Source organism: Dipodomys ordii, unplaced genomic scaffold, assembly GCF_000151885.1.
Source record: "Dipodomys ordii isolate 6190 unplaced genomic scaffold, Dord_2.0 Scaffold17, whole genome shotgun sequence".
Taxonomy (NCBI): Eukaryota; Metazoa; Chordata; class Mammalia; order Rodentia; family Heteromyidae; genus Dipodomys; species Dipodomys ordii.
The window spans coordinates 26,651,661-26,663,355 of NW_012267233.1; positions in this window are offsets into that span (position 1 = coordinate 26,651,661).

The window sequence follows — 11,695 nt, forward strand, 5'->3', positions numbered from 1 at the left end:
TTTATGTCAAGAAAATAATATGTTCAAATTTCAGATTAAGCAGTGTGGTACCTGAGGATCTTTGAGACCAGCTGTAAAAAGTGACTTTCATTACAGAAAGTCCATCCCTTTACATTTAATGAAATGCCAGGCATTAATTCATTTTTCGCTCATTTAATTATTTATTGAGCATTTATCATGTTCAGCACGGAGGATACAGCAATGGGCCTATTTTGGGACTTGCTCTCCTAGAAGTTTTAATCCCTGTTAATTTAACTCTCTGTAATCTTTTTGGATCTGTCTAAACCCATGCAGAAATTTTGGTTTTGACTATTAAAAATAGGTAAAGGAGTGCTCATTATGCCTTTAACTGAAAGAGCAGTTTCAATCACCAACATATGTGAAACACTGTTAAAGTTTCATGTTATTCATAATTAAGATTTTTCTCATTAAGGAAGTAAGTTTTTTCTTAGCAGCTTTCTATCAAATCACATTTCAAAATTTCTTGTGTATTTTTTTTCTGTGTAGGCTTGCTTCAAAGGTATGATCCTCCTATCTCAGCCTGCTCAGTCTTGTTATTACAGGAATGTACCACCATATAAAAATCAAATCAAAATTAAATCAAATAAAAATTTCACTTGAGGATTATGCACCATCTATGCTTTCAAATGTAATTGAAAGCAACAGAGCTCTCTCCTTGGTGCTGAAATAAGCCTATTAATTTGTAAAGATGGTTTTAATGCCATGGTCATCTTGCTAAATGATGAGAACCTACTGGAATGGGAGCAAGTCTGACCTGCTGAATCATAGGGAAAATAAAAAAAATCTGAAGTGGAGATCAATAAAATTATTTCTTGAGCAGGAATATTAGAAATTATTGTTCCTGTCATTGTAGAGGTCTGGGGCTATGACACAGCAAGAGAGCAATATGGAAATTGGCAAGGTCTAGAAACAAATAACCATTTTCTCCTTTCTCTGTAGTCATTTCCCAATATAAGGTGAGAGCTAATTCCCTCCCAGTCATGAGATGAAGGAACTTCAGTATGTCTGGGTGACTAATATCTTTCAAGAATTCCTTTTCTCCCCACAATACCCTTCTCCCTCAGGCTGCATATCACCTCTATACATTTGTCAGCTGCATTGGAGAAGAGACTCCTAAGTCATGACATTTGTGTCTTTAGCAACTGCAATTGGCAAGTCAACGAGATGCATTGTGCTTCTGATTGCTGTGAGGGAAACAGAACAAAACACTTATCCTACTGTCCTAATTTTTTATTTTCTGGTGAATATTACTGATGCATAAAAATCTGAGAAGGCCAGTATACACAGGGACAAATAGCATATGTCTGGCTTTAATTTTTCAGTTTCTGAGTACTAGCCTCCTAATTTTATAATTTTGATATTATTTTATTATAAAACAGGGATTAGGTGGGCTAATATGACTTACTGTAGAATATAAAGATAAAAATATCAAATGGCTAGGAAAAACTAAAAGGACTGGATATTATTAATTATTTGTTAAAATTTTCTTTTAACATTATAACATACTGTTATGTATTTTGTTTTAGGAGAATAATGAGAGAATGGAAACACAGAAGTCATTTCACAATACTTTGGTCACTTATTTGTTTCTTCAGCCAACAAGTATTTATTTCTTTAAGTATGAGGCTTATATATTATGAAGCTAGCCAAGTTTCTTCCTGTTGTGTAAAAATGAAGAAAAAACAACTCATATTTACTTATGAAGCTATTAACTTCAGAAGAAGATATCACATTTTAGTTAGAGGACTTTTGTTTGCAAATAACAGAAAAAGCCAAATTGGCTGTGAAAGCAAAAAGTTATTTGGTAGCTTATCTCACAAAAAAGAGAAGAGCTTCCAGTCAGTTTTCCCTGAAAAAATTTTTAATGGTATCAGTGAACACCCAAATTATAGATCCTCAGGAAATCCAGTATACAATAAGGGCAATAGTACCTATCTTGTAGGATGTGGGTTGACCAAACTGTTATCATATATAAACTGCCGTGGATATTTAACAAATTGATGGTTTGGTATCTGTGTTGATGACAATCAATACAAGTAAAACTTTTCAGAGTAAGGTCAGAGCCAGGCATCAGTAGCTCACACCTCTAATCTTAGGTACTCAGGGAACTAAGATCTGAGGATCACAGTTTGAAGCCAGAACCAGGGAAGGAAGTTCCTGAGATTCTATCTCCAATTAATCACAGAAAAAGCAGGAAGTGGCACTGTGGCTGAAGTGGTAGAGTGCTAGCCTGGAACAAAAGGAGCTCAGGGACAGCACTATTCCCAGAGTTCAAGCCCTAGGACTGGCCAAAAAAAAAGTCAGAGTAGTATAACTCTTTATATCCTTTCTTTTAAAAAAAGTTTTTTAAAATTATTAATAAGTTTTTTTAATTTTGAAAATAACCGAACAGAGGGCTTACAATTACATGAACAAGGTAAATGAGTACATTTCTTATCAAGCATTGTTGTGTCCTCTTTTGCTACCCCTTACCAACCATCCCTTCCCTCCCCACACCCCTCCCTTCAAAGTTGTAAAGTTCTTTTTTGACATAGCATCTTGTACATTTCATTGTTGCAATGAGTCCACCTGTATCCCTATTTAAACAATTTGCATTTTCTCTTCCCCTTCCCAAATTATACCAACATCAAATGCAGTGAAAACAGGGGTTATATCATGGGGGAGGGACATACAAAGTAACAAAAAATCACCTTATGAATATGTTAGAAACAATAGCAAGAAAGAAAACCATTTGAGTCCTTGTCTTGGGGTTCATTTTGCCTAATATCAACTTATCTGACCTTTTCTGCTTGACTCAGACATATACCAGATATTGCAAATAAGAGAAACCTATGGGACCTATGTTTCTTTGGGCCTGGCTTACTTCACTTAATATAATTTTTTCCAAGTCTTTCATTTCCTAACAAATGGGGCACTGTCTGATGGAGGCATAGAATTTCCATTGTGTGTGTGTGTGTGTGTGTGTGTGTGTGTGTGTACATATATATATATATATATATATATATATATATAACATTTTCTTGATCCATTCATCTACTGAGGGGCATCTGGATTGGTTCTATATATTAGCTATGTGAATATATGCTGTGATAAACATAGTTGTGCTGGTAGCTTTAGTATGGCCTTGTTTGTGATCATTTGGGTAAATGCCCAAAAGTGGGATTGCTAGGTTATAGGGGAGCTCTATGTGGACTCTTTTGAGCAACCTCCATACTACTTTCTAGAGTGGTTGAACAAGTTTACACTCCCACCAACAATGCAGTAGGGTTCCCCTTTGGCCACATCCCCTCCAGCATCTGCAGTTATTAGATTTCTTGATTATAGCCATTCTAACTGGAGTGAGGTAGAATCTCAATGTTGCTTTGATTTGCATTTCTTTGATGGCTAGAGAGGTTGAGCATTTCTTCATGTGTCTATTGGACATTCTTATTTTCTTTTCAGAGAAGTTTCTCTTTAAGTCTTTAGCCCACATATTAATCAGGATTTGTTGTTGGGGGATTTAATTTTTTGAGTTCCAAGTATATTTTAGATATGAGACCCTTGTCTGTTGTATTGGTGCCCTACTTCTTGTGTATAAATTTTTCTAATTTGGGGAGGGGAAGGGAAATAACAAAATGCTGAAATAAGGATACAGGTTGACCCATTGTAGCAATGAGATATACAAGACATTATGTTGAAAACAAACTTTACAACTTTGGAGTGGGGGAGGGAGAAGTTGGGGAGGTGGGAGGGAAGGGATGGTAGGGAAAACAAAGGAGGGCGTAACTATGCTCCATTGGAAATATACTCATTACCTTACTCATGTAACTATTAGGCCTCTGTACAGTATCTTTACAATAAAAATATATATTAAAAAAGCTAGCACTCTACCACTTGAGTCATAGCTCTACTTCTGGCTTTTTTTGTAATTAACTGAGATAAGAATCTCACAAACTTTTCTTGCCTGGGTGGTTTTGAACTGTGACCCTCAGATCTCTGCCTCCTGAGTAGCTAAATTTATATGTGTGAGTCACTAGTGCATGGCTATTGTTTTATTTTAATTTTTAAGCAGAAGTCATAATATGAAAATTGTGATATTCATACATTGAACATTTGCGACCTAAAAACTAAGTTCTTAGATCTAAGTTCTAAGAGGGTGGAAGAGGATTTAGGGAAGAAAAAATATACATACACACATATATACACACATACATACACACACATATATATATATATGTATGTATGTGTGTATATATTTCCTTCTAGAAAAGTTTTCCCTTGAATCATTTATTAATTCTTCCTCAGGCCTTCTGAACCTCCTCATCCTTCCAGTATTGCTTACCATACAGAATTGAATTAATAGATGAGGTAATATTTTTAAAAGCTGTTTCATCAAAAATTCAATTTGTTAGTAACACAGCCTTAAACTTAATCATAGAAAAGAATCTCCTTCCTTTTTTCTTAGTCCTTTACACCTTTGATGACTGTTTCTTCTATTGATTGTCTTCTGAATCATAGGCTAAGAAGCCATACCTAACTTTATAGGATTCAGTTTAACAAAAACAGCAATGTATGGTTAGGCAATGAATACTGTTAATTGCTGAAAAAAATTACCTGTAGGGTAGCAAATATTGTATTACTAAAATGTGGAGAAAACTTTCTGGAAAGAGAATTCTAAACAATTATGCATACATCAATTTTTTATCTTAGATATTTTCATCAAAATATACAATGTCATATGTAAGTTTTTCATTATCTGCTTCAAATGGACACTACAGAGACAGAAAGTAATGCTCCTGAATCAACCAAGTTAAAAAGACATCAAAGTTTTATTGCTTTTTCTTACCTTTGTTATCTTTGCTGTATAGTATATTTCTAAGGAAATCTCAGACATTTAAGTTCACTCTTACATACTGAAATAAATAGTTCTGGAAAATATGAAGCTTTCCTTACACAAATACAATTCTATCATAACACTTTATACTATAACAATGATATTTTATATTGATGCTGTTTTATAATAGTATTTTCATGATTGTCTCCAGAATGTCACATGTTCTATTTGTCTTTATGTTTCTCAAATCTTGTTTGTTCTATTCCATTTCTTCCTTCAGTTGTTTATTACAGAAATGGGATCAATTGTTCTATGAATTTTCTCACATATGTGGATGTGGTTGCTTTAACATGGCTACTTTTCCTATGTTTCTGTAAGTGGAAGACAATGTTTGAGGCTATGCTAGCCTCAGGAATATCTATCTTGTCAAACAATTTTTCAGAAGTAGTCTGTTTCATTAAAAACACAGCTGATGTTTGTTCATGAAGTTTGCTGAAGATCAGTCATGAAACCAAGGCATGGATGCAAAACTCCCCAAAGTCTTAGGAACAGTGAAATGTTATTATTGTTATTATTTTTTTGTTGTTGTTTATGGACAATCTTTTTAGTTGAATATCATCAATGGAGGCACTGTCTTCAAAGCAGACTGGCATTTATCAGCGAGTTTTGAGGAAAAATCTTATGTTACAAGAATCTTGTGATAGCTCAGCTATGGCTGAGCTCAGGTAAGACCTCATCATCCATCTTAACATTTTTCCCATTATGGTCAAAGTCTGCTTTCAGTTTTCTTCATTGCATAATTCTATTGCATTATTGCAATAGAATGAATGTTGTGTCCCTCCAAATTTGTATGTTGAAATGCTAGGGTAGCAATGTTAGCAGGTGAAGGTACTAGCAAGTGATTAGGTTATAATGGCAGTCCCTCTTCACTGTGTAAGGATACAGCTAGAAAGCAAGTGCTCACCAGACATGAAATCTGCCAATGTCTTGGCCTTGGATTTCCCAGCTTCCAGAACTATGAGAACTAAAATTCTATGAACCACTCAGAAATGGTATCTTTCTTATAGCAGCTCAAAGGAACTAAAACTTAGTTAAAAATCAGCCAAGTGCAATGGCCACACAGTAACTTTTTAGTACATCCATATCATTTGCCAGGAAATGTAAGGACAATTGTGTCAAGAAATATTTTAATCCCATTTTCTAAGATTTTTAGTTGACCTAGATCCAAACAGAAGAATAGAAATTTTCATGGAATAGCCTTGCCAACTATAACTATGTGTTTTTTTTCTTTCAAATTAATGATTCTATTTATCTTGAAGTTACTATCCAGGTATTGGTTATTATAATAATTCAAAAGGTTGTTGGTTGGTCAGTAAAAAGGCAGGGTCAGTTTTATTAGCTAGGATTATTCTAACCAATAAATGTATGCTTGGGCCTGAGCATGTGCACACACGTGTGTGCGTGCGTGCGTGTGTGCATGTGTGTGTGTGTGTGTGTGTTTGTGTATGTTTTCACCTTGAGTTGTAAATGGTAAATCACATTCCGTCTGAAGAAGAAACCCTAGTGCTGTTATGGATTTTCCTGATAAATTCCCATGTCAGGTGCTCTGAAAAATAAAGAACATACCGAGAGTTGCTTTCAGTTTTTGCAAAGGCAAGATGGACTTGACGAAGTGTAGGTCACAGTTTGATGACAATCATCTGGAGGCTCATCTAATTATACAGGGCTCTAGGGTGTATGTTGAAGGAACAGAAGACAATCACTTTGATAGCGTTGCTTTCTGAACATATTTGGTCTAATTGTAAAGAAAATGCTGGATAGATTTCAGCAAATCATATGATGGTTCTGAATTGATTTGTGACAGTTGTTGGATCATAACTTCCCTTATTAGTCAATTGTCCCTTTCTTTCCTTGACATTCCATGGGTGACTTTGAGGCTCTAAATATAGAAGACTAGTTATTGAGATGGGGCTAGAATTTATTTGAGGTTTGTGAATTAGCTGTGTTGGAGTTAGTACTTTCTAGAAGGGTCTGAGAGATGTAAGAAATTCCATAATTGACAGTGTTGTTATCTGTGGTAATTGTTTCCAATGTGTGTTTCTGTTAATATACAGTTTCTGGAGGACTTTGAATGAACTAGGGATTAGATGGCCAATGGGGCTGGCATTCACATGGTAAGATTCTTAATACGTTTGCATTGAGAAGTTGTATGTTCTAGAGTTTAAGAGCAGCATTAGTGTTCAGAAATATCTGAATATGGTTCTAAGACTGGCTCTGACTGGTGGCTACTGGTTGTATACTTTGTGGTGGTTCACTGGAATCTCTAGGAAATGTAGATTTTATGTGTTGGATATGATTTTCCTTATGACATGAGGTTTTGAAATCTCCCAACATGACTAAAGCATAATGTTGGCCAGTTAAGAAGAAAAAGTTTATGTAGATTTTGTGATGTATCTTATATCATAAATGAAATCAGGATAGAACTGTAGGATAATATATATATTCATATACATGTATACATACATATATATATATATACATATATATGTATATCTCAGGTGGCCCTTCTTAGCATACATAATCAGATGAGCTAATTTTCTAACCATTAAGTATATTTGAGAATACTTATCCTAATGGGTTCAGGTGATAGCTCACTGTGATTTTATTTGCTTTTCCCTAGTGATTCATGATGTTGCCTACCTTTTCATATACCTGTTGTATACTTTTCTTTTGAGAAATACATATATTGAGATACTTTGTTCATTTTAAAATCAGATTGTTTTCTTGTTAGTGAATTGTCTGAGTACTCAAAATGTATTTTGGATGTAAATCATAGATGCATGATTGTAATTTTTTCTGCTATTCCTAGGTAATTTTAGTATTTCCTCCATATTTCTTTGCTCTGTTGAATGTTTTCCTTTGCTTTGTAGAAGGTTTTTAGTTTGTTGTGATGTGATCATCTGTGTTTTGAGAATCATATAAAAATAATTCCCTAGACCAATGTGAAGCATCCTTTCCCTAGATTTTCTTCTAGTAGTTTTATGATTCACACCTTATATTTAAGTTCTTTAATCCATTTTGAGTTGTTTTTGATGGATCGTGTGAAATAAAGATCCAATTTAATTCTTCTGCTTCTTTATGTTGTTTTCTTGCTACTATATATTGAAGAAACTTTCTTTTCCCCATTCTCCCTCTCTCCTCTCTCTCCCTCTCTCTCTCTCTCTCTCTCTCTCTCTCTCTCTGCACTTCATTACATGCGGCCTCTATTCAAGATTAAAGGACTGGAAATTTGCTCTGAGTTTTCTTTCTTTCTTTTTTTTTTGTCGGTCGTGGGGCTTGAACTCTGGGCTTGGGTGCTGTCACTGCGCTCTTCAGCTCAAGGCAAGCGCTCTACTGCTTGAGCCAAGCGCCACTTCCGGTTTTTTAGTGGTTTATTGGAGATAAGAGTCTCATGGACTTTCCTGCCCAGGCTGGCTTTGAACCGTGATGCTCAGATCTCAGCCTCCTGAGTAGCTAGGATTACAGGCGTGAGCCCCAGGGGCCCGGCTTGCTCTGAGTTTTCTATGTCCACATATCTGCCTTTCTGTCACTACCAGCTTGTTTTGATTACTATAGCTATAATGGTTGATTTCAGGTGGCAACTTGCCTGGGCTAAATGATTGGTAAAGTGTTATTTCTGTTAAGGTATTTCTGGAATAGATGGTTATAGTAATTGGTGGAATGAATGATCTACACTCCTTGTGAGTAGGTCCCATATAATTGATTGGAGACCGAGGAAGAATAGAAAGGCAAAAGAAATGTGATTTTACCCTCTTGTGCTGGAACCATCTGCCAAAATCAGTGGTTGCTCCAGTTCCTTACATGAACTGGTTCGGTATCTGCATGTAACTTATGCACATTACCTTATCTAGTGAGATCATCCATCCTATATCATCTCTAGATGACTTACAACACTTCATATAATTTAATTGATATGGAAATTGTTACTAGGTTATACTGTTTGGACAATAACTACAAGAATGAAAGTGTCTGTACGTGTTCACTACACATGACTGTCGTCCCAAAGGTTTTTGATATGAAGATGCAGAACTTATGGATCTTGAGGAACAGCTGGATTTTATAGTCAGATAGTGATGTTTCTTGTTCAGTTATACTTACTCAAGGTTGTCTTGGCTATTTGGAGGTTTTTTTTTTAGTTTTACACAAATTCTCGAAAAGCTTTTTTTATTTCTGTGAAAATTGTCTTTGACAAATCTGCAGAACAATTTTAACTTATAAACTATATTATATAAAATGTATTTATGTCACATATAAATGTATTTCATATTTTATAATATGTATGTTTGTTATTTTTTTCTTTTTGTGCTGGTACTAGATTAGGGCTTGATCTCCTTTCCTAGTACTTACATTTTTGCTCAAGGCTGGTGTTTAACCACTTGAACCACAGCTCCACTTCCAGCCTTTTGCTAGCTAGTTTCTTGCCTAGCTGGTGTTTGTGATCTTCAAGTTTCAACTTTCTGAGCAACTAAGATTTGAAGCATGAGCCAACAGTGCCTGGCTTGTCCTTTATGCTTGTTTATGGCATTTTTCTTAGTTAACATTTTTACCTTTTATTTTAGTGCAGTCAAATTTTATTTCTTTTATTGCTTATGAATTTTGAATTAGTGATTTTTATTCAACTTCTAGGATGTAAAGAAGTTCTGCATTTTATTTTCTATTGGAGAGGTTCTTTAATTTTTATATGTTGATCTCTTATCTATTAGTGTGAAATAAAGATCCAGTTTTATTTTTTATTCTTTCTTCCCAATCCCATACCACTTTAAAACATCAGTTTTTTTTCATTGACTTACAGTGCTACCTTTGTTATATAAAATAATGTATTTTTAAGTTTCAGAAGTTCATACAAACATTTCTAGCATCAGTGTTAAATTATTTTTAATAATGTCACAGTCCTAGTTATTTTTAATATTGGGTATATTTAAGTAATGTCATCTCAAACTCATCCTTGAATTAAGTAACATATTTCATGCTGGGTCTAACTGAGCTGCAAATATTGTTGATTTAAAACAGAAATGAAAATTTCCCAAACAGCATTAAACAACATCTTAATTAAGGACTTATTATATAAAAAAGAGAGATACATGATAAAATTATTTTGATATATTTTCCAAAATAAAGGTTATTATTTATCTATCCTCCACATCTGCAAAAATATGTTTGTGTATACAGTTTCTAAAAACAATATCAGAGAAACTAAGAGGAAAGCAGAGCAATTACATTCATTTCATATCTATTCAATGGTTGTTATTAGTACTGGTTGCTCTAATTTTTTTCCAGATATACTTAAAGCCTTACAAATCCAGCTAAATGGATTAAGAACATTACTTAGATATATATAAAGAAAATTACTTGTTGACGGACAAAGTCGACGGATGTTTGGATTCTGTAGCTCAAGTTTCAGGCCAGAGTACAATGTGAAATCACAGACAACTTGCTACATGTGTAGTAAATGGAAGTTTAGCCACTCAGGTAGAGTTTTCTTCCTGTTGTGAGTTGTCACTGCCAGGGGCACCAATGCCAGATGAAACAGAGCAGTTTTTTAACCAAGTGGTTAAGTGTACTTGCTTTCTGCTGGAGGCTTTAATTTTAATTGACTCTTTCCAAACTACACACTAATCAGGGTTCAGAAAGACTTTTGTTATGGGGAAAAGAGTCACATTTCATTTCCTCTAGAAGGTTAATTAAGCTTCAATTTTTATTCCTTCTTGCTTGCTGTTTGAATGATTGGAAGAGCTTTTTCTCATCTGTCAGAAGCTTAGGAAACGAACTGGAAAATGGATTCTGGGGACAAAGATGTATGAGCCTGTTTTCTCACAGAGAAGCTTTTCAGGAAGAGCTTGGCTATGCTGTCTTTTCCTTCAGAACAAATTCAGTCCTAGGCTAGTGTTGTTTAGTAAAATGCTTCCCTGGGGAGTCAGGTGATAGAAAGCAATGTTAAAGAGGTATCTTAGCCAACAGCCTTTGTGACAAATCACCTGTCATCTTTCAATCAATGTCATTCCCAAGTCCTGCAGGGAAATTATTTGTGGGGAGTGGTTATTTGACAATTCATACATCATTTTGACCCCACACCTGCCCCCTAGATTTGGTCAAATGGGTTTTGAGATTTAATTAAAAATAGATAGCACTTTTAGCTTCTTCTTTAGAATTTGGTTGGAATGTTCACATGAGCTCTCAGGCTTAGGTTGTCTTTGTAGTTATAGAATTGTTATATTCACTGTCTTTTTTGTTGTTGTTGTTGGTCGTGGGGCCTGAACTCTGGGCCTAGGCACTGTCCCTCAGCTTTTCAGCTTAAGGCTAGCGCTCTACCACTTGAGCCATAGCTCCACTTCCGGCTTTTTCTGCTTATGTGGTGCTGAGGAATCGAACCCAGGACCTCATGCATGCAAGGCAAGTGCTCTACCACTGAGCCACCTTCCCAGCCCTATATTTCCTGTCTTAAACTTAGGTGAAAAGGAATATTTGGACTCCCGTAATGGCACAGGATAAAAGTATAGGAATACTAAACAGAAAGAAAGAAAAAATTAATCACCTAATTAGCAAGACGTGTCTGCTTTCACCTTCCAACTATTCTTCTGTTAGAGGATGCAATCCTAGTTTTCTTCAAGGGTTATCTAAACCAATTAATTATTTTTAATATTGGTCTCATTAAAGAGCTGAAATAGAACCATTTCATCTTAATAAACACAGGTTTTGAGTATTTGTTTTCTTTCTTTTTTTTTTTTTTGTCGGTCGTGGGGCTTGAACTCTGGGCCTGGGCGCTGTCCCTCAGCTCTTCAGCTCAAGGCGAGCGCTCTACCA